The 24,347-nt window shown below is 35.7% G+C and overlaps 1 pseudogene; it reads left to right on the top strand.

The window, feature by feature from the left end:
- The first annotated feature begins 2,182 nt into the window (after positions 1 to 2,182).
- The window catches only part of LOC115519862, a 68,031-nt pseudogene continuing 45,866 nt past the window's right edge, over positions 2,183 to 24,347 (top strand).

The raw sequence follows: 24,347 nt of genomic DNA, 5'->3' as shown, positions 1-24,347 counted from the left end.
CAAAGCACTGTTTGATTTAAATGTATTAGATAAATCAAATTTTATATATATATATATATATACACACACACACACACACACACACACACACACATACCTGTGGGTATATATGCCCTTGACATTCTATAATATTACTTTATAATGAATTACTGTATCTTTTGTATCCTCCACATCTGCTGATTGGGGTATCTGAAAGACCCTAAACTCATGGCTCCATGCAATAAGTTTTATAAATTAGAACTTTTCTCTCATCGTGTCATATGAAAGATACATCAACATGACTTACACTAATGATGTTTACCTTGCACCCGGCCAAGATAGACTTTGTCATGTTTCCTCAAAGTAAAGTTACTTTCCCCCCTTTCATATTCTAGTCTCTGGAAGAAAGTAACTAAGTGCAAAGGAGGGTCAGAGAGGAGGTGATTAAGCTCTGTGTCCTAGAGGGGATGTTTGTCTCTTCTCCCCCATTTATTTATTTATTCAGTCATTTAGTTATATCACTCTGTATTCATGGATACTTATTTTATAAGTTGGATTATAATGTGATACTATAGTTTTATTTTGTTGCTCAAGTTCCAACACTGAGTCTTTGGAGCTCTTTCAGTTTGGCTCCTGAGTCCCTTTGACATGCCCCCATTTTCGAGCACTTCCTTATTTTCTGGTACTATAAAGTGTTCCACCTTTATCTTATGTTTTGCCTGCTTCACCCCTATAATCAGTCATTTCTCCAAGGAGCCCTGAGTCTTTGGTCAAAGGAAACCATGATCTAGGTACTTGGTATGCTCACTACTAATATGCTATCACTGCTCCCTGGCCCTCTGAGCAGACCGACCTAGGAAACGTATACACATGTATCTCTAATTATTTCTGTATCCATTCATCTGTATTAGGTTAATCACAAGTTCATACTGATGTCTCTACCTCTAGTCCAGTTCTGCACAGCTCATTCTAGCCTGTGCTTTCCCTTTCCAAGAGTGGGAAACTTGGCCATCACCTTCCACTTTACATTTACTTACTTCTTCAACTCCAGTATACAAATTCTTTTCCTTCTGAAATGATTATTATTGTTATTATTATTACAAAACCTCTTAGAATCTAAGACATTATTTTTTAGAAAAGTACAAGGTATTTGCTAAGTCAGTTACAGAATTAGAACTTTTAAAGTTAAATAAAAATAAAATTGTAGATATAGTTTGATATTAAAACTGTCTAAATATCCTCAAACAGTATTATTTTAAAAAAATACAGTTTTTCATTAGGTAACTTTAATAGCTGTAAGAAAAAAAGACAAATTCCATTTACAATGGCCAACCTCTTATGCCAAGGTTTTCTACACAAGTTGGCTATAGGGAAAAGAAAAAGAAAAAAAAGGCACATTTGAGTAAAATCAGATATAATGGATTTTATTTCACTTCCTGAAGACACTCTAAGACACCTAACAATCCTAAATGTGAATAATCAGGTTTCTTCCCCCTGTGTTTCTCTGTTGCACAGGCAAGGGTCTCTACAGACTCAAATGCTACAGAACAGGAATCTCACCTATTAAGGATAACTGGATTTGAGAATACCCAGCTGTACCCTACTCCTACTTCCATCCCTATCCCCAACACTAGTTGAACTTCAGGTGACACTGCCTCCTTGTATCTGAGATGAAGTGAGCACTTTTTAACAGATTTTCCTAAAAGCAGTTGATCTCATCAAATTGAACAACTAATCAATCATCATCATAACCTTATTAGTTGAAACACAGAAAATACACCATTTCTTTCAAGTCATTTCACAAGGAGTTAAATTCCAAAATTTCATTTTAGATACTTTCTACAAAACATAATTTTAAAAAGAGGAAAATTATGAACTTAACCCTCACCCCCTTTCAGATGGCTTGTTCTAAAGTTTTTCAATTTTAACTAAAAGTCTGCAGTTTGACCCACATGTCTTCTTTCCAAAAATCTCATAGCAGTGTGACTTTTCAAATATTCCTAGAAACACACTTATAAACTCCTCCGCACCAGCCTTGTATGAATTTTCTCCAGCCCCTGTCTCACTTTCCTACAGATATGTGTAAAAATGTTACAGGGGTTTTGTGCAGGAAAAGACAAGCTTTGACAAGAAATCATATCTTAACATCTTAGGTCCAAAGAAGAGGTCCCAGGGCTGAGATGGAGATCTTGCTGTGAGAGACATGGCTGTGGTGCGCTGGATGACAGAGAAAGTCACTGTGGTACTGTATATGAAGAACTTGCCAGAAACCCACCCTCTAGAATGCCAGGAAAAGCTTCCCACGGGTAGGTGTTTCACTGCAAGCTATCTGCCTGAGAGGGATGCTAAGGTAAATGCTGGCTTCAAGTGCCATCCACTGCAGGAATGGAGCACCACAGGTACCATTCATGCTGCAGGACATAGAGTGAGCCTGGGAAGCTGTGCGAGAGGCTGACTGAGAGCACACCAGGACCAGGAAGTATAACTCCTCCCTTCTTCAAAGCCAGTCCAGTGCCCTCTGCTAATAATGCTGTTCTCAGATGGAAAACAAAATATTTATTCATAGGGCCTGAGTCCATTATTGTAGAACAGACAATAAAACATGAATTTGGAGCTGAGAAGCAATAAATGGATAATTGGCACACTTCCCTATGCATATATAGCTTAAATTATATCAAGATCTGACAAGTTACTCCTTATGTGGCTCTGTGACTTCCAGATATTCTATCAACCTCCAATTTTGTCCACTCCAACCTTGAGGGGGTAAACCTATGCTTTTCTACTACCAGAGCTGAGCACTGGGGTAGAAGACAAGACAGTATTCTGAGACAAAAGAGAAAAGTCACATACTTATAAAGAGTATACTTATACTTACTTATAAAGTATACTTATACTTACTTATAAAGTATACTTATACTTAAAGTATAAAGAGTATAATTCTTATCACAGCATTCTTTGAAAGGCACCCCCCCTTCCTGCTTGTTTTATGTCTATTTCAAACAATTGAGATTGTTTAAATTTTTTTTTAATATTTATAATCATTATTTGTGGGTTTCACTGGACTACTCGCACTGCCAGCATGTCTAGAAGTCTGGGTTTTCATTAAAAAGTAGATTTTCAAGTAAAATACAGTTTCTCAGCATCTTTTTTGTTCTTTGGTTTGTGATAGAAGCTAAAGTATCCAAGTGCTTAAAGCTATAAATCTTACTTCTTTGGAGTTAGGAAATATTTTCCAAGATGAATGTGCTTTCTTAGAATAACTACTAAGACCTCTCTGATTAGTAATATCACTGTTTTTGGACAGCAGCTATTGGTCCTCTAACAATTTGTGTTCCCCTTTCATAGAAAAGACTGATTTCTGGAAAGGGGCTGCCCCACCAGGGACTACATTTTCAAGTCTCCATTTCTCTTGGGACCCAAAGAATATAAGCAGAAGTGTCTTGTGTCACATCTAGTCTAAAATGTGAATGAAACAGGTAGATGTTATGAATTTTTTCCTTCTCCAGCCGGAAAAGTATCCACAACTATACATGATGGCAGTATCATAACATAGAAGGAGCCTGAATCTTTGAACTGCCTCATGCAAGCCTGGCCACTGAACACACGTTTTTGGATATAACATGAGTAAAAGACTTCTAGAGTGATAAACTACTAAGTTTTAGGGTTTAATTGATTAGCAGATGGCAACACCCTAAACAATATATCAAATTGAAAGTAATACTGAAACTCACATTTGATGTTAAGATACCAGTAAGATCGTATTTGTGTTCGGACAAAAAATGTAGAAACTTTTAGAGCTGAATTTGACTTTATCCAGTTTCTTAATGAGACAGGTTAGACCTGCTACCTACATTTAAACGCCCTGCAAATACAGGGGATTGTTCTAAATACTATAACCTAAACCACAAGATATTCTGTTGACTTAAACTTTGGACCAGAGTGGGGGTAGAATTGAGAATAGAAGAATTATTCTATCTTTAGATCTGGCATCACTTGATATGTACAATTCCCGGAATCTAAGAGTATAAAGAAAATTTTGCCCTGCTTTATGATGTCCATAGCCCCAAATTTCCCTATAATTGGTAGGGGAACAAAAAAGGGTTTTAGGGTATGGGAAGCAGAATTACAGGATTTGATCCTCTGTAAACTGAAATGTTATTATCTACCCAGGATAAAGCAAGACCAGTTTGCCAACAGTCATTGTGACTCAAGAATAAGGTACAGTCTCACAGTAAAAAATAACCAAGCAAAGGTGAGGCAGATGGAGTCCTAAACAATAAAAGGTGAACTTGGAATAAATGGCAATAAATGCAATAATGGCAATATTAGAATAACTACTAAGACCTCTATTTTACTTGAAAATCTACTGGTGAACTTGTAATAAATGGCAATAAATGGCGGGACTTAAAGGAGAAATCACAGGTTATTACAGAAAAACAATAAGAATCAGGAACAGCATGGAGCCATGCAGGGCGTTCTCCTTCCAGCACAAGAGTAACAGCCCCAACTTACTTGTCCTTCAAATAAGAATGGAAATTCACAATTAAATTTTATAATGTGATACTGAAAAATAAAAATATACCAGTTGTAAGCATGGCACTCCTTCTTAGCTTCCCTGCTCCCCATAAGCATTCCTTCTTTGCCATTGCTGTGTGGGCATTGACAGGTCTAAATTTTTCTTACTTGCAACTAGAATAGCAAAAATGGAAATGTGGATTTAGCCCTCAAAATAGGTGCCAAATGTTTGAACATTCAAAAATGACTACTGCCCCTCAACATTAAGTTTAGGAAGAAATTAGCAACAAATGTGCCGCAAGAGAGATGGGAGTCTGAGATCACCTGACTTCCAAAACTCTGGCAGAATTAGCACTGGAGAAACTTGTTTTATTAATCAAAGAAGCAGTTTTAAAAAAAAAAAAAAAACAACTAATTACAATGCCTTCTTTTTTTTGTTATAGCAGAACATGGATTAGTCAACTGTCAAAGAAGGTACTAGAAGGCATATTCCTTTATATTTTTTTTTATCCTTAACTGGAAACACATGGCCAAAAGACCTATGTTCTCTTCTAACAAATGGCAAAGTGTACAGTGTGCTGAAGAAGTGGGAAAGTTGGAGTTTAGGGGCCCAAATATGTCTCCAACTACTACAGCATGTGAGTCAAACACAACATGTACTTTCCATGGAGCATTCATCTAATATTCTAAATCTTACTTGCTAGAAGAAATGGGATTCTGATGTATTAATGGATTTAGAACTGAAAATAATAGAATCTATAGGTGGAAGGACTCTAATCTTCAATGCTAAATGGAGCTGAGTTACTAATGGACCCGAATGGATATACATTTAATCTTTGGGGAGTTGGGTTGGATTTCATAATATATGAAGAACATATAAAATAAGGAAGATTTCAATTAATTATTTTATCGGCTAGCTTAAAAATGTTTTAGCCATCTTTTCTTTTGGTTTGGAATAACAGGAAATTTTGTCATATTTATAGCAATCTGATTCTGTAATGGGAACAAAATTATTGACCAAAACAACCCAGTATTATACACAAGCTGAAATTTTATCTGTGAGATGCAGTTCTCAAAAAAATTAATCTATTTGCATCAATAATATGAAAATGTATTTTTATATAGTCATTAATAATATATACATGATTATAGTGTACATTATCATGTATTTGACTTTTATATATCAAAACTTGAGTGTAGAAATTTTACTCATTCCTCCCTTTTCATCTCATTTTGAGCACGGTTCCTTTTTTGTTTGTTTGTTATAGCTATCTTTCCTCATATATCCCCAGTGCACCAGAAGAGGCCTCCCTCACCTCCAAAAGCTAACTTGGGCCCAACTGAACAGGTAGTAATCCTTCCTTCCTCATCAGTGATTGGTTTAAGAATGGACATGTTAGCCAGTTTGGATCAATGGGATGTGAGAAGTTTTCAGGAAACTATGATACAATTATTCTTTTATCTTCTAGAATTAATTCTTTAAATGACTATTTGTCCATTCTCTTTTATTGTTATGAATTGATCCAAAGCCTGGGACTGATTCCATGATCTTGATAACAGCCTCACTGATGAAACCAACCAACACATAGAAAAGGCAGAGCCAAAAGAGTTACTGGGAAAAACAGCGAGAGACATTGAACTTACTGTTATTTATTTTAGCCAACAATTAATATCAGGTTTATTGTTTCAACAGTTTTATATTAATTTTTCCTGAAGGCATCTAAATGATTGACTGAAAGTAGTTTTTCTAAATATGACAGGGTTTTCCATGTAGAAATTTCTCTCCATTTTTTTTCCCCCTCAAGTATTTGGGAAATCAGAGACTGGGTCTTTTAAATTATTCCTGAGCTTGCCTTTGTCTTGTGGCTTTCCCTCTAATCTAATCACAGAGAGACATCAAGACTGTGTACTCTTGATGCCAGAATGTGAAAAATTAATTTCTCCTGAATATTGAACTTTGGACTTCTATATCTCAAAACTTCAAAGTAGAAATTTTATCACTTCAGCTTAAGAAAATGTCTAACAGCTTTTTACCACTTATGCTGATGTCTCCTAAAAAGGTCCCTTTGTCACAAAAATAAAGGTAATATGATTCTGTTTTTTCTGACAGGTGTTGTCACGGATTTTATTTATACAAGTCACTCAAATTTGAGAACTCAAAGGTTTCTAAATATTATCTACACTGCATAGTGGGAATTCCTATTTCCACTATGTGAGAAGTGAGAAGATAAAGTACTATTGGAAAACTAATATATCATGGTCTATTTTGGTACTAATTTGAATTAATCTATCTAGCTGTCATGAGGCCATTGATATATTGTTCATTCTGAGACAGTCCTTTATTGGCTTCATCATACATCAAATCCACAAACCACAGAAATCTATTTGTGGAATGTGGGTTTAAAAATAAAATATATAACTATTCAAATATTAAAATGTAAAATTCTCTTCTATGTCCTGGGAAATAAGGAAGTTGATACGTAGGGACATGAATGCATAAGAATAAGATACACTGCTTGCCAACCGAAGAGATAATAGATTAATGAGGATAAAGAGGAAATGTGGACAGAAGTAATTTGAAATAGGGGACAAAACTGTGTTTGCTTTTTTCTATTTTTATGTTTATTTTATTTTGTGGGGTTTTTTTTGATGGCTTAATATAGAAGCAGCTAGATTCAATTTTTTGAATAGAAAAATAGTTATATATTGTGTCCATTTTAATTAATATCATTATAATGTTTAGCAGTGGGGTGTCCTGCTTTTGATATATAAATACTTCTAAGCTTCAGAATTAACTATGAAAAAACACAGAAAATAGGGAAAACTTTTTCTTAGTTGTGTAACATTTTTGCCTTTAAAAAGGTTTAACTATAATGACAGGAAAGGGCTTCATAAATTTTCTATTACAAGAACTTCAACTTCGAAGGTGATTCTTTTTTTAAATTTTTTTAACATTTATTTACTTTTGAGAGACAAAGCGAGACAGAGCATGAGTGGGGGAGGGGCAAGGAGAGGTGGGGGGGACACAGAATCCAAAGCAGGTTCCAGGCTGTCAGCACAGAGCCTGACGTGGGACTCGAACTCAAAACCCTGAGATCATGACCTGAGCCGAAGTTGGCTGCTTAACCGACTGCACCACCCAGGCACCCCATTGAAGTTGACTCTTGAAACTTATTTTGAAGGAAGAAGCATCAAACAAGATTTTTGTCTGTTATTTTTTTAATGTTTATTTTTTTTATTTTGACAGAGAGAGACAGAGACAGAGATAGCACGTGCACACATGCAAATGGGGAAGGGGCAGAGAAAGAAGGAGAAAGAGAAATCCAAGCAGGCTCTGTGCTGTCAGCACAGAACCTGAGGCAGGGCTCCAACTCATGAACCATGAGATCATGACCTGAGCCAATCAAGAGTCAGAGGCTTACCTGACTGAGCCACCCAGGTGCCCCTCATTTGTTTGTTTTTATTTTAAATTATATTGCTCCTCACCAAGAATTTTCTCTTTCCACTTGCAAGAAATTTTTGAGATTTTCTTCCAGACATGATGCACGTTGCAAATGCAATATTTACATAAAACTGTTGCTCTGGTTTTTATCAAAGAAAAGGCTGAAATATTTAGAATTGTTTGTAATTTCACAAGAATAAAATCCATATATGAGGCAGCAACTGTGGATATATTAAGATTCCATACGGGTGCCTGGGTGGTTCAGTGGGTTAAACATCTGACTTTGGCTCAGATCATGATCTCCCAGTTTGTGAGTTCAAGCCCCGCGTTAGGCTCTGTGCTGACAGCTCAGAGCCTGAAGTCTGCTTCAGATTCTGTATCTCTCTCTCTCTCTCTCTCTGCCCCTCCCCCACTCACTCTCAATCTCTCTCAAAAATAAATAGACATTAAAATTGTTTTAAAAAGATTCCATGACAACTCTTACTGATTCATTATTCATAGTTAGAAAAATGCTGCCTTCTTTGTGTCAAAGTAGTCTCATAGATGAGGCCAAATCTTTTCATATACCTGGAAGACTTGTGGTTCTTCTTTTTTATTTTTATTTTTTAATGTTTTATTTATTTTTGTGAGGGTGGTGAGGGGCAGAGAGAGGAGACACAGAATCCAAAGCAGGCTCCAGGCTCTGAGCTGTCAGCACAGAGCCTGATGTGGGGCTCGAACCCACAAACCATGAGATCATGACCCGAGCTGAAGTTTGACACTTAACTGACTGAGTCACCCAGGCACCCTCAGCTTGTGGTTCTTCTAAATTTTGTTTATTATCTTGAGTATATTCGCCAGTTTCATGATCCTCATTTTAATCAGTGATTCATATTTATGGTTGAAAGTGTAAGGGTAAATGAAGGAAGAAACTCATACAAAAGTTAGTTAAACAATTCACTGTGGCAAGGAATAGATCTTAAAGTAGTCTTATGATTTGAGACCAAACATTACATTTAGTGTAACTTGTGGAAGCATGAAAACCTGATATGTTACAGTAGATTTGGATTCTTATGTTGACTAGTTCATAAATATAGTATCAAAAAGAGCTACTCATTCCTTAGGAAATCACAATGGCTAGCTTATCACTTGCCAGCATTTCAGTATATGTAGGCCAGTATGGATGGTAAAATTAACTTATTTATTAAAAAATAATCATCATTCAATAATATACATTGAATACCCTATGCCAGCATTATTCTAAGCACCAGGATATAGCAGTAAACAAAACACCATCCCTATTATCACACAACCTACAATCTAGTTGTGGGAGACAGATAATAAAATAAATACATTGAAATAAACCAAGACAGGAAGTAAATGGTACAAAGGAGAAAACAGAAAGAAGCAAACAGGGTTAAATAACATAGAGAATTGTATGTCTCATGCTGGGTATTTCGATATGGCCTCTCAGGTGAGGCGGTATTTGAACAAACATAAATGTAATGATAGAGCAAGTCATTTAGATATCTGAGTTAAAAGCATTCCAGGAAGAAGGAACAGCAAACGCAGACCCTGAAATGAAAATGTTAGTGTTGTATTCAAGAAACAAAAATAAGGCTATTGTAACTGAAACAGAGGTAAATGGTAGGCGACATAGTCAAAAACATGACTGGGAACCAGATCATATTTGTACTTTTAATGACCACGCTAAGGCCACTGGATTTTACTGTATGTAAAAAGGGCAGCTATTAAAGTATTTTAATGAGAGTAACATGGTCTCAATAACATTCTGAAAGGATTTCTCTGGATGCTGTCATGGAGAATAAACTATAAACAATAATGAATGGAGACAAGGAGACCAGTTAGGAGACCAATGAAATAGTCCAAGTAGGAGATGATTGTTAGAAATGATGGAAGGTGGAGAGTAGTCTGATTCTGGAAATGTTCTGAAGGTATGGACAAGAATTCCTTGCTCCCAAGACTAACATTGAAAAATAAGGTTTTCCTATTTTGATTATACATGCAACTTACAAATGCTTTAAAAAGTGAAAACTCAAATCCCTTCTTCCTACCAATTTGATATTTTTAGAAGATATGCAATATTATCCATTTTTTTCCTTTGGAACCTCAATATAGATGCATATTCATGTTTGATTCTCATATGAATATGGTTAGATCTGTCCATCCAGTTAAAATAAAATATACTGTTAGCTCAATAAGACCAAAAAATAAAAGAAAGAAAGAGAGAGAGAGAAATTGATTAGAAATGAAGAAGTAAAAATGCCCTTATTTGTAGATAACCTCATCATTTTTGTAGCAAATCATATGAAATCTATAAGAAACTTACTAGAATTAATACATGAATTTAGCAAGATTTTAGGATACAAGATTGATACATAAAAGTTATTTGTATTTCTATATAATAGACTGACAACTGAAAATTGAAATTATAAAATCAATGGCATCAAAATTATGGAACACAAGAATCAATCTGACAAACCTATATACTAATATCTACCAAACATTGCTGAAAGAAGTTAAGGATTGCCTAAGTAAATGAAGATACACCAATTCTATAAGCAAAAAGAACTTAACATTAAGATATCATTTTCCCCCAAATTGACCAACAGATTAAATAGAATCCTAACCAAAATCCCAGCAGATAATTTTGTAGAAATTTTAAAAAGCCAATTTTAAAATTAAATGGAAATGCAAATAACCTACAGTAGAACCTTGAAAAATAAGAGGATTTTTAGGGCAATGGAATGACACTGTAATGGTATAGAAATGTCATTATAAATTTTTCTAAACCCATAGAATGTGCAAAGAGTGAATCCTAATGTAAACTATGCACTCTAGGTCATAATGATGTGTCAGTGTAGGTTCATCTATTGTAATAAATGTATCACTTTTGTGGGGATGTTAATAATGTGGGAAGGCTATACATATATTGGGGTAGGGGGCATAAGGAACATCTCTATACTTTCCACTCAACTTGGCTATGAACCTAAAACTGCTCTAAAAAATAAATTCCACTAAAAAAAAGAGGAAATTTTGATTACTAAAACTACTTGATTTCAATATAGTGATGATAGCAGCTACAGTAATTATGACTATGTGGTACTGCCATAAAAAAAGACAGATGGGTCAACGAAACAGAACAAAGAGACATGTAAATAGACATGAACACTTAATTTTTGAAAAAGGGATAAGGGAAACAGTAGAGAAAGGACAGGTTTTTCAACAAGTGGTGAATGCAACCCAAATGCAAAAGATCAAACGTTGATGCATACTTTGCACCATATACCAAAATTAAGTCAAACGAATCATAAGACATAAACATAATACATAAAACAAGAAACAAGAAACTTCTAGAAGAACACCTTTAATCATCAGGGTCACAACTAAAATGTGATGCATGATGTTAGGAAAACAGTGGAGTAGGAAGCTCCAAGCTTCTGTCCCCCAACAGATCAAAAAGCAGAATATATTAAGACCAACTTTGTCAGAACTCTGGAAAACAAAGCTTTGCAGCAGCCAAGAAATGCTAAATCTAGACAAACCAACTTTATTTTTTTTTTATATATGAAATTTATTGACAAATTGGTTTCCATACAACACCCAGTGCTCATCCCAAAAGGTGCCCTCCTCAATACCCATCACCCACCCTCCCCTCCCTCCCACCCCCCATCAACCCTCAGTTTGTTCTCAGTTTTTAACAGTCTCTTATGCTTTGGCTCTCTCCCACTCTAACCTCTTTTTTTTTTTTTCCTTCCCCTCCCCCATGGGTTCCTGTTAAGTTTCTCAGGATCCACATAAGAGTGAAACCATATGGTATCTGTCTTTCTCTGTATGGCTTATTTCACTTAGCATCACACTCTCCAGTTCCATCCACGTTGCTACAAAAGGCCATATTTCATTTTTTCTCATTGCCACATAGTATTCCATTGTGTATATATACCACAATTTCTTTATCCATTCATCAGTTGATGGACATTTAGGCTCTTTCCATAATGTGGCTATTGTTGAGAGTGCTGCTATGATCATTGGGGTACAAGTGCCCCTATGCATCAGTACTCCTGTATCCCTTGGAAAAATTCCTAGCAGTGCTATTGCTGGGTCATAGGGTAGGTCTATTTTTAATTTTCTGAGGAACCTCCACACTGCTTTCCAGAGCGGCTGCACCAATTTGCATTCCCACCAACAGTGCAAGAGGGTTCCCGTTTCTCCACATCCTCTCCAGCATCTATAGTCTCCTGATTTGTTCTAGACAAACCAACTTTAAAATGGAGGAATAACTTGCCCTTGCCCCACCAGTCCCTGGCTCAGCAAGAATCAGGAAGATAGAAGTTTTGTAGTCAAGTGTGGGACCCCAGTCCCAGGTTGTGGTGGAAGTGAACAGACCTGACTCATAAGTTTTTGTGTACACCTGTTCTGACCAGGACTCTGGTTAGTGAGAGGGCTCTCTGAAGAATTGACAAGACACTTGTCTCCGTTTCACCTAGAAACACACCCAGCTTGGAAAGTGGGTAATTGCTCAAAAGAACACTCTAAAATGGATACAGTCTGCAGCAAATTATTACAGTCCTCCCAAACTGCCTCAGGCCTGGGAGTAAAAGCACAGGAAAGAGTTTCTTTGGGAAATTGGGCATTCAAAAGCACACACTCATATGGGGGAATTCGGAAAGCCATCCATATGCCCAGGGCAAGATGCATGCTCAGAAATATCTGAGATAACTCTAAGCTTTTACCTAGGCTCAGGAGAAGCATGGCTTTGCACAGAGTCAGTCTCCAAAAAACTAGGGAAGGAGGGGGAGGGACTACATTTATTTTAGGTGTTGGTGTTCAAGAAAATCTCTGTCAAAACACTAGCTCAACACAAGCTAAGAACAGACTTCAGTGACCACAATAGAAGGAATAAAATCTCTGTGAAAATAGTAAGTCACTAAACAAATGGACTACTCAGCTTTCAATTCTCAAAAAAGCCACAAACCCTAGTGAAAGTATAGAATCTGATTTCTGGTGTTGCTACATTACAATATTTAAATATTTAGTTAAAAAAAAATCACAAGGCATACAGGGGTGCCTGGGTGGCTCAGGCAGTTAGCCATCTGACTTTGGCCTCAGGTCATAATCTCATGGCTCATGAATTTGAGCCCCACATTGGGCTCTGTGCCAATAGCTCAGAGCCTGGAGTCTGCTTCAGATTCTGTCTCCAACTACCTCTGTCCCTCCCTAGCTGGTGCACTGTCTCTGTCTCTGTCTCTGTCTCTCTCTCTCAAATATAAAGATAATAACATTAAAAAAAATTGGGGGGTGCCTGGGTAGCCCAGTCAGTTCAGCATCTGACTTCAGCTCGGGTCATGATCTCCCAGTCTGATCTATGAGTTCAAGGTCCATGAGTTCAAGGCCCATGTAGAGCTCTGTGCTGGCAACTCAGAGCCTGGAACCTGCTTTGGATTCTGTATCTCCATCTCTCTCTGCCCCTCCCCCACTTATGCTCTGTCTCTCTGTCTCCCAAAATAAATAAACATTAATTTTTTTTTAATTTCTCTTTTTGGGGGGTCATCATACAATTTTATTGTAATAAGTTTTACTTATTTTATCATTACATTAGCATTACCTAATAATGACAATATAAATAACAATGATGATGATAAATAACATTTATTAAACAATTAACATATGGCAGGGACCATCACAAGCACACTGTATACATTATCACATATAAATCTCATTAAAACACATTTCAACTCCATTTCAGAGATAAAAAGGTAAAGTCTTAGAAACACATGTGGATATTAACTAAGGGTAGAATTTGAAGCCAGGTAATCTTTTTCAAATTCCTGAACATTTTAACAATTCATTATACCACACTGCTTCTCAGCTGTTTTTGTATACCCATAATACAATTTATCTACTTATATTTATTAAGCTTTTTAGAGTTTTTTGTTTGTTTGTTTTAGATTTCACTATTTTACTGAGCATTTGTATAATATCTTGGAGTTTGTAAGTTTCTTTTTCATTCTTTTTTCCCTTCATCTCTTTCTTTAACAAGACAAAATGAGAATTGGTTTTTTTCTTTCATTTATTCTCATTTATTTTTTATGTTTATTTATTTATTTGGAGAGAGAAGAGAGAGAGCACAATCAGGGGCCCTTATAAGTACACTGGTATTTCCCAGATAACTTGGGATAATTTCCCCATCTCAAGATCCTTAACTTATATCCACAAAGTCCCTTTTGTCATATAAAGTAACATCTCTACAAGGTCCAGGCATTCAGACATAGTTTTCTTTTGGCCACCATCATCATTCATCCTACCACTATTTGTCATCAAGAAAATGCAAATTATAACTGTAATGAGATAACTCTTCATACCCCTTAGGATGCCTATAATCAAAAAGACAAATAACAATGTTGACAGGATGTGATGAAGTTAGAACCTTAGGGGCACCTGGGTGGCTCAGTCGGTTAAGCATCCAACTTTGGCTAAGGTCATGATCTCACTGCTCATGAGTTTGAGCCCCACTCAGGCTCTGTGCTGACAGTTCACAGCTCACAGCTTGGAGCCTGGAGCCTCCTTCAGATTCTATCTCTGTCTCTCTACCCCTCCCCTTATCACACTCTGTCTCTCTGTCTCTCTCTCTCAATATAAATAGAAAATAAACATTAGAAACAATTAAAAAAAAAGAAATTAGAACCTTAATACACTGTTGGTGAGAATATAAAATGGTGCAGGCCTTTAGACTATGATCTGGCAGTTCCTGAAAAGGTTACATATAAAGCTCCCACTGACCCAACATTTCACTCCTTAGTTTATTCCTTAGAAAAATGAAAATCTAAGTTCATAAAAATATCTTACATAAATGTTGATAACGGCATTATTCATAATAGTCAAAAGGTAAAACAACCCAAATGTCCATCAACTGATGAAAAGATAATCAAAATGTGGTATATCCATGCAATGGAATATTATTCAGCAATACAAGTAATAAAGTAGTGATGCATGTTATAACATGGTTAACATGAAAACATCATGATATGTAAAAGAAGCCAGTCACAAAATATTACGCATTGTATGATTCCACGTATATGACTGTCCAAAATAAGCAAATATATAGAGACAGAAAGTAAACTTGGATTTGCCTAGGGCTAAGTGGAGATGGAATGGGGAATTACAGTCAATGGGTCTGGGGTTTCTTTGGGACAGCATTACAGTGTTTTAAACTTAGACTATAATTATAGTTGTACAAGTCTATAAATATACTAAAATCTACTGAATTATTCTTTTAAATGGGTGACACATGGTATGTGAATTTTATCTCAATAAAGCTTCTGTTTAAAAAAAAATTTAAAAGACTTTACTAAAGGAAATGTTCATTGGAATGATTTCAGGGTTTTCCTACTTAATGTATTAATATAAACAGTGTGTTCTAATTCAATGGTCTGTAAACATGGATGCATCACTTGGAAGATTCATAAAAACACAGACCACTGAGCTTTTAATTTCATTAATGATATTTAGGCTGACTTGAAAGAAATCTATCATTTAACAAACCCTCATTTCCCCTAAAATCAGCACAAATTGTCACTTACCATTTACCAACAGCTAGTTTAATTAATAGTAGTCTGAAATTTTACTACAGCTATCAATATCCTGCTAGATGCATAAGAGAGCAATATATGATTAACGTACATATATATTATTTAAATTTATTAAACAAATGAAAACTCATCATTAAGATGCATGGCAATTAATGTCGTTTTAGCTCATATCAACTTTCCTTATTCACATTTCCAACTGAAATTTTCAGTTTAACTGAGATAATAAGATCTTCAAGTGGATGGAGTAAATGGATTATTTTGTAGTAACACTAATACAGAGGTGGGAAAACCAGAATTATTACATTTACTTCATATCTCTTTCCCCCCATATCTTTCACTTTGTGTCCTCCAGAAAGCTACCTATTAGCAATAAAATGAAATTTAATTATTACTCATTCACATCTCTTCACTTCATATTTATTAAGGTGTTGTTTCCATTGTTTCAATCTATATTCCTAAAAAAATACCTAGTCTTACTTTCCAGTTAAAACCTGATATTCCGTCTTCCCTATATCCATTCACTTATTTAAAACACATTCAGCATGGGGCGCTTGGATAGCTCAGTTGGTTAAGTGTCTGACTCTCTATTTCAGTGTGGAGCCCACTTGAGATTCTCTCTCTCCCTCTTCCTCTGCCCCTCCCCCACTCTCTCTCACACACACTTGCTCTCTCTTTCTCTAAAAAAAAAGAGAGAGAGAGAGAGATAAAAGACATTCAGGGTTTTTTATTGTGTTGTCAGACACTGTACCTTTTTTTGCATACAATATGAACAAGGCACCATCCCTTCTGTACCAGAAGACAATAAGAAAGACAGCTGTTTCAACAAAGAGTTAAAATAAACTGGGGTTAGTGTGCTCATGTAGTGCTATATATAGTGCAGCAATAGCATAAGTGACTGCAGTCAGAGAAATGGAGGTTAGGGAAGATTTAACAAAATAGAAATTCTTCAGCTCTGTCATGAAGAATGATGAGAAGTTTGCCACTTTGCCAGAGAGGTGTGGCTGGATATATATTACAAACAGAGAAAACAGCATAGAAAAAGCCAGGGAATTATTAAATTGTACAGAACAGTTATATTAAAATAGAATTTTATTTTTACCTCTGCTTCAAGGAAGACAGAGTAGAACTACTTTACCTACTGTTCCTTCTATGTACAACTAAAATGATGAAACTATTTATAAAATAAACATAGGAAAACACTGAAAGGTTGGGATAAGGCAGACTGGTTAAGGACCCTGGGACCTAAGTGATGACATGATATTAAGATTCTTGGGTTTCTTTTTGCATTTTATACCCCATACATGGCATTAGAGAAGCCAGAAACTTGAAAATGAAAAGCGAACAGCCAAAATAAAACAAAACAAAATCAAACAAAACAGGAAAGGGGCAGTAGAGGAAGAAAAATTTGAGATAATAACCTCTCTAATCCAGCCAAAACAACAAAAAAGGATCCAGTTATAGTCATGCCAACAAAAGCCAAGCAAGGCTCAACTTCCACCCTCACCAGACTGTTAGCAATACACCCAACCCCATTACAGAGGTCATGTCAACGAAGGTTGAGGCTTAGATTCCCCAATAAGCACTAATGAGCCTCCCAAAACTCCTGTGATGTCAGTGAAGACCTTGGAGAGAACCTGAGCATCCACCCCCATCCAGCATTAAAGAGGCTGCCTTCCTTTTCCTGTGACAAGGTGTAAAAGGGGGCCTAGTGGAGACAGCTTTTGCCACCCAGCATTAATACAGCCCCCTGTCCCCAACCCCACATTGGTGGAGGCCAGATGTAGAATGGCAAGAGGGCACATATGCCTTTCCTAGGCAGGGTGGGATCAGGAGAGGCCCAGCGAGGTGCTGAAATTTCCACTCCACAAAACCATAAGGAGGAGCCTCTTGTTCCCACCAGTGGGAAAGCTGGACTTTTACCCCCTTGGCAGTAGTTACTCAATATCTTCATTCTCCTGCAGCAACAGTGTCAGAAGAAACAAGGAAAAACAAAATGTTTAAATAAGACCCAATTTCTCGTAACATGGTACCCAAAATGTCTAATTTCCAATCAAAAATCACCTGTCAAACCAAGAAGCAGGAAAATGTCAAATTGAATGGAGAATGATAACCAACAGTCATCAACATTGAGGTTACAGAAATGTTAGACATAAATGACAAGGATTTTAAAACAGCCATCATAAAATAGCCATAATGAGTAATTACAAATACATTTGAAACAAATTAAAAAATAAGAAATACCTGAAAAGAAGTAGAGAGTCTCAGGAAATAAATCAAAGATATAAAGAAGAACCAAAGGTAAATTTTAGACTGAAAAATAAAATAACCAAAACTAAAGCTCAGCTGATGAGCTCAGCAGGAAAAGGGAGGGAACAGAGGAAATAAATAGTAAACTTGAAAATGGAACAGATACATTTACTAGAAAATTCTACCAAATGTTTTAAAAAGAATTAACTTCAATTCTGCATAGGTTCTTCCAAGATATACAAGAGAAGAGAACATCTTTCAATTTCATGATGCTGGTATTACCCTAATACCAAAATCAGACAAGTATAGTACAAAAAAATAAAACTATAAATCAATTATCTGCAATGAATAGATGCAAGATTCTTAATGGGATATTAGCAAACAAAATTGAGCATATAGAAAAGGAATTATATACCATGACCAAATGGGGTTTAGTCTAGGGATGAAAGGCTAGTTCAATATTCAAAAGTCATTCAATGTAATCCACCATTTTAATTTAATCTGATAAAATTCAACATCAATTCATGATAAAAAAAAAACACCTTCAGAAAACTAGAAATAAAAGATATCTTCCCCTAACTGATAAAAAAAATCTACAAAAAGCCTACAAAGAATATTATTCTTAATGGTAAAAGATTGAATGTTTTCCCTCTAAGATTAATAACAGAGCAAGGATGTCTGTTCTTAAGACTCTTATTCAATATGGTAGAGTTCTACACAGTGCGAAATGCTAGCAAGAGAGAAAGAGATAGAGAGAGATAAGAAATAAATAAAAGCATCCCTATTTGCAGATGTTATGATTATCTATGCAGAAGATCCTAAGGGATGCGTGCGCGTGCACACACACACACACACACACACACACACACACACAATCCTAGAACTAAAAAAGTGAGTTCAGGCATATTATATGATGCAAGACAAATGTAAAAAAATAATTAAATTTCCATATATTAACAGTAACACTCAGATACTAAAATTAAATATACGATATTCTTTATATCTACTCAAAAACACTTTGGTGTAAATCTAGCAAAACATCACAGAACTTGTAGGCCGAAAATTATAAACCACTGATGAAAGAAATCAAAGAAAATCTAAATAAATGGAGCACATACTGAGTTCATGAATTGAAAGATTCAACATCATAAATATATAAATTCTCTTCAAAGTCATGTACAGGTTTGATGCCATGCCTATCAAAATCTTAGCAAGGTGTTTGGAAAATATGAACAAGACTTTTCTAAAAATTACATAGAATTTAAATCTAAAATATATGTAGTAAGACATGAGCACTGGAAGAGGTAAAAACAATTTTGAGAAGGAAAATAAAGTGGAAGGAATCTTTGTACCTAATTTCAAGACGGTACACTGATCACATCCCCATCACAGACATTAATTTAGGTCATCTTTAATTTCACTCAGCAATATTTTATAGTTTTCACTGTATAAATCTTTGATTCCCTTGGTTATTTATTCCTATGTATTTTATTCATTTATATGGTTTTATAAGTGGAGTTACTTTCCTAATTAATCTTTTCAGATTGTTCCAATTCTGGTATATAGAAACACAACTGGTATTTGTGTGTTGGTCTTGTACCCTGAAGTTCTGTTGAATTATTTCTTAGCTTTCACTGTCTTCTTATGGGCTTTCCTTCAGCACTTATTTGCAGGGTAGCTCAGAACCACTGGCTTTCCTGGGATGATTTACCCTCAATTAGGATATAGCCCTGGTACAGAACCCATGGGTGTCCTGGGTGTTCTCAACCAGAAAGTTTATACTTTGGGCTTATTTTTCACATAGATCAACAAAAACGTACATATACTTAAGCTCAATTCATTTTGAGTGATAATTATTTTTGTAGAAACTTTTTCTCAAAACTTCTCCCCAGGGCTTCTTCAGGATTGTTTAGACTTCCCAGGAGGTGAGGATGAGGAGACTGAGCAACAGATATGCCTATGACTCTCTTCCCTTTGGGGGACAGCTTGCTACACTAGATGAGGTTCTCTGACTCACATAAGCGCAAAGCAAACAAGTGAAGCAAGAGGAGTAAAAGGAGAGGGAGATGAGAGAAAAGCTTGCAGAGAAGTGTCAGCCAGCAACTGACTATAAGAGGAATCCCCTGAGAAGCCAGAGGGAGAAAGGAGGGATTTGTATTGAGGAAGCCTGCTCTGTACAGTAGTCCCCCCCTTATGCACCTGGGATACATTCCAAGACCCCCATGGATGCCTGGAACCATGGATAAAACTGGAACCTATATATACTCTCTTTTTCCTTTACATAAATACCTATCATAAAGTTTCACTTATAAACTAGGTACAGTAAGATTAACAATAATAAATAATGAAATAAAACAATTATAACAATATACTGTAATACATGTTATGTGAATGTGCTTTCTCTCAAAACATCTTATTTATTCACCCTTCTTCTTCCTGTGATGATGCCAGAGAATAAAATGTCTACATGATGAGATGATGTGAGGTGAATGATACAAATACTGTGATGCAGCATTAGGCTGCTATTGACCTTCAGACAGTATGTCAGGAGGAAGGTCACCTATCTGCTTCAGGACCTCGGCTGACCACTGGTAACTCAAACTGCAGAAAGCAAAACCGTGGAAAAGAGGGACTACTACTTTGAAAATGCAAATTAGAAGAGAAAAAAATACTCTTATTTATTTCACAACCACTCCATGCCTTGAATCAATTCAAGATACAAAAGAGTTTGCCTTCCTACTGATTATATCATTTTTTAAATTGCACTTCTTGCCATTTTTCTTTTGTTCAAAAATATTAATTGGATGTCTGTTACATGCCAGGAACTATTCTCAGTAGAGAAATAAAAAAAAGCAAAAAAATATTCTTCACACTCATGCAGCTTAATTTCTAGCAGGAAAGACACAGGAATAAACAAATAGCAAAACAACCAAAAAGGATGTCAGATGGCATAAATACTATGAATGGAAACAAAGCAGGTCAAGGAGATGGAGAGTGAGATGTACATGGAAAGTTATTATTTTCATTGGGCTATTCAGGGAAACTAACTTATCCCAAGATTAATGTATGCTGATGGCAAGAAATTTTAACAAAGATGAACAAAAGGAAAAACTGAAATATCTTTTACTTTATGACCCAGGCATAGATAGCCTGTGTTAATACTGTATTACAATTACAAAGAACATCCCTAATTATTTCATGAGGCTAATTTCAAATGTCAGTCAATAACAATGCAAAATTAGTACTGTGATCTACACTGTCATAATTTTTTCTAGTAAGATATTACCACTGGCATTAGATAAGAATAACCATATCTTGAAATATTCATTAATATTGGTTATTGTCATTCATAAACATATGATAAATCTGATTTCTCTATTTTTAGTTTTTGTCATCAGAATAATCATGCTATGTTGTCTTTAAAATATAGATAGTACTCATTTTGTGATGGAATCTATGTTTCTCCAACTAAAAGAACTATTATGAAGGACAGAGGGTATATATTTTCTCACAGTAAGCTACAACTGTAGTATGCTGCCATATATCAACAGCGCATGTGGAGCACAAAACCTCTGTTGCTCTTGGCAGAGGGTTTGGCACATTTTAAATATTTTTTACAGATTAATTGAGATATAACTGGTATACGACAAACTGTGTACATATAGCTGTACAACTTGATAAGTTGTGACATTTGTATAAACCCAAGCAATTTTCACCACAAGCAAAATAATGAACATTTTTATTATTCTCAAAGTTTCTTTTGGCCCTTTTGTGATCTAAATCTCATCATACATCCTCACCCACTCCCCAGGAAAACATCTGTTTGCTTTCTGTTGCTCTAGATTTGTTTCCAATTTCTAGAATTTTATATAAATTGAATAACAATATCCACTTTTTTGGGTCTACTTTCTTTCATTCCTCACAATTATTTTGGGATTTATTCAAGTGGCTGAATGTACCAATAATTTGTTTCTTGTTGTTGTTAAATATGAATATAATACAATTTGATTAATGGACATTTGGATTGTTACCAGTTTTGGCCATTATTACAAATGAAGTCGTTATGAAAATTAATGTAAAAATATTTTTGTGGTTGTATTTTTCATTTGTGCAGAGTAAGTATCTAATGGCTGGGTGGTATAGTAGGTATGTGTTTAAGTTTTCTAAAAATAGCCAAACTGTTTTTCAAATTGGTTACCTTACTGTATGTCCCCACCTGCAGCCTTATCCTCTGCCCAATCCTCGGTTTTGGAGTCACCTTAGCTTAACCGTCATGGCAGCTCCACTGCATATGACACAGTTCACACCATATAGGAATTGAGACACTTAAGAGAAATATCAAGGTCAGTTTCATTCTTTTTTTTTTTTTTTTAATTTTTTTTTTCAATGTTTATTTATTTTTGGGACAGAGAGAGACAGAGCATGAACGGGGGAGGGGCAGAGAGAGAGGGAGACACAGAATCGTTAACAGGCTCCAGGCTCTGAGCCATCAGCCCAGAGCCTGACGCGGGGCTCGAACTCACGGACCGCGAGATCGTGACCTGGCTGAAGTCGGACGCTTAACCGACTGCGCCACCCAGGCGCCCCTCAAGGTCAGTTTCAGACCAACTGAGAAGATACACCTCTACCCAATTCATTTGATCATAATCATGCTTCAGATTGATGCTAGGAAACTTCTGAGAGAAACTTCTACTAAGGAGCTGAAAGATCTGGAATAGTGGAATATTTTACCCTCAACTTATCTATTCTTCCTTGGTGCTCCCCCTAACAAACAATGAAACCTGGACATGAAAATTTCAGAAACACAAGTCTGATGACTTCTTGCTCTCCTCACTTTCTCTTCTTTCCTTTCCCCAAATCACACATAGACGTGAAAGGAGTTATGTCATTGCACTTTACCCCATGATTCTGAAATGACACGTTGCCTAAAGGCTCTGCTGCATAACACAAAACATTCTCTTGAAGCCATATCCGCACCTCCTTCTAATAGTACCCTGAATCAGAGACAACCACTATCATGAGTGTGGTGTATATGTTTCCTAATAATATTTTATACTTTACCATACATATAATACATGAATAATATATATACATATACATTAGTAATATACTAAATTATCGCATGTGAGAATTTAAAATTTTTTTATTAAGACATTTCAAAAATACACAAAAGTAAAGGAGTTAGACGTCCTTTTTCTGTTCTTTTAATGGTTACTAATAACAACTCATAACCATACTTACATTCATATTTTAGTAAAATATTCTACAGTAAATCAGCATATCAGTCCCCTGAAGAAAAGGATCTTAACAAGCTTTAACCTTTCTTTGAACTCCCACTTCCTATCTCAAACCATGTGAAGTATGAATGAATTTGTTATTTTATTTTAGAATACTTTATTTTTTTCAATGTGTTTTATGATATGTTGCTCACCTTTCTTTCTAGAATACCACTCCTGCTGCCTAGGGTTATTTTTCTTCTTGGTATAATACGTTATCGATGACAGCCTGTGGAGTGAGTGAAGAACAAACATTTTAGAAACATGTTCATTTTTTAAGCTAGTTTTTAAACTTCTTGCAAGAGAATAAAAATTTCTAAGCTATTAGAAATAATAGAAATTATACTGGAGTCTTCATAACTGGAGTCTGTTCTAAATAATAGAAATTATACTGGAGTCTTCATAATTGAGGCGAAAAGGATAGTTTTTTTTTTTTAATTTTTTTTTCAACGTTTATTTTATTTTTGGGACAGAGAGAGACAGAGCATGAACGGGGGAGGGGCAGAGAGAGAGGGAGACACAGAATCGGAAACAGGCTCCAGGCTCCGAGCCATCAGCCCAGAGCCTGACGCGGGGCTCGAACTCCCGGACCGCGAGATCGTGACCTGGCTGAAGTCGGACGCTTAACCGACTGCGCCACCCAGGCGCCCCAGGATAGTTCTGATAAGAATAATTTCAATACACATATTTTAAACTTTAGTATTTTGGTTTTAATTTAAATTCAGTTAAACCTGAAATATTTACAATAAATCTAATGAATGAACCATTGTAATCTTAAAATCTAGTCACATATTCTGACTTCTCGTATTTTTCTAAATGTTTCATAATTTTAACAAACATATAAGTTTACATTTATAAATGCAGAGAGGACTTTTCATGGACATTAAATGGCAAGAAAACAGCACAGGAAATTTATTACTTTCAATCATGCAGAAAAATGTCTTTGTCTTAAGACTCGTTTTAACTTGATTAGTGGGAAGACAGGATTCCGCTTAACACACTGTGTTGTAAATATTCTGAATGTCTAGCTTCTTTTAGCAGTGAAGAGAAATAACTCACAGCACGGTACCCAGATAAACAGAAATGCTTTAGATCCTAGTGATTTCTATCATAGTTTTCCTTTGATTTAAAGTGATTCTGTGTATAAGAGATGCTATCTTTGTTGTCACTTTTGTTTCCCTTTTGAGAGGTCTTATTTTATTGTCTTAATAGCAACAAGCTGTTTTGATGTGTGTGTGTGTGTGTGTGTGTGTGTGTGTGTGTGTGTAATAACTTAATAGTTTGGACACAGAAGTCCAG

Source organism: Lynx canadensis, chromosome C1 (genome assembly GCF_007474595.2).
Source record: "Lynx canadensis isolate LIC74 chromosome C1, mLynCan4.pri.v2, whole genome shotgun sequence".
Taxonomy (NCBI): domain Eukaryota; kingdom Metazoa; phylum Chordata; class Mammalia; order Carnivora; family Felidae; genus Lynx; species Lynx canadensis.
Note: the sequence above shows the minus strand (reverse complement) of the source record. Positions and strands in the feature narration are given on the sequence as shown.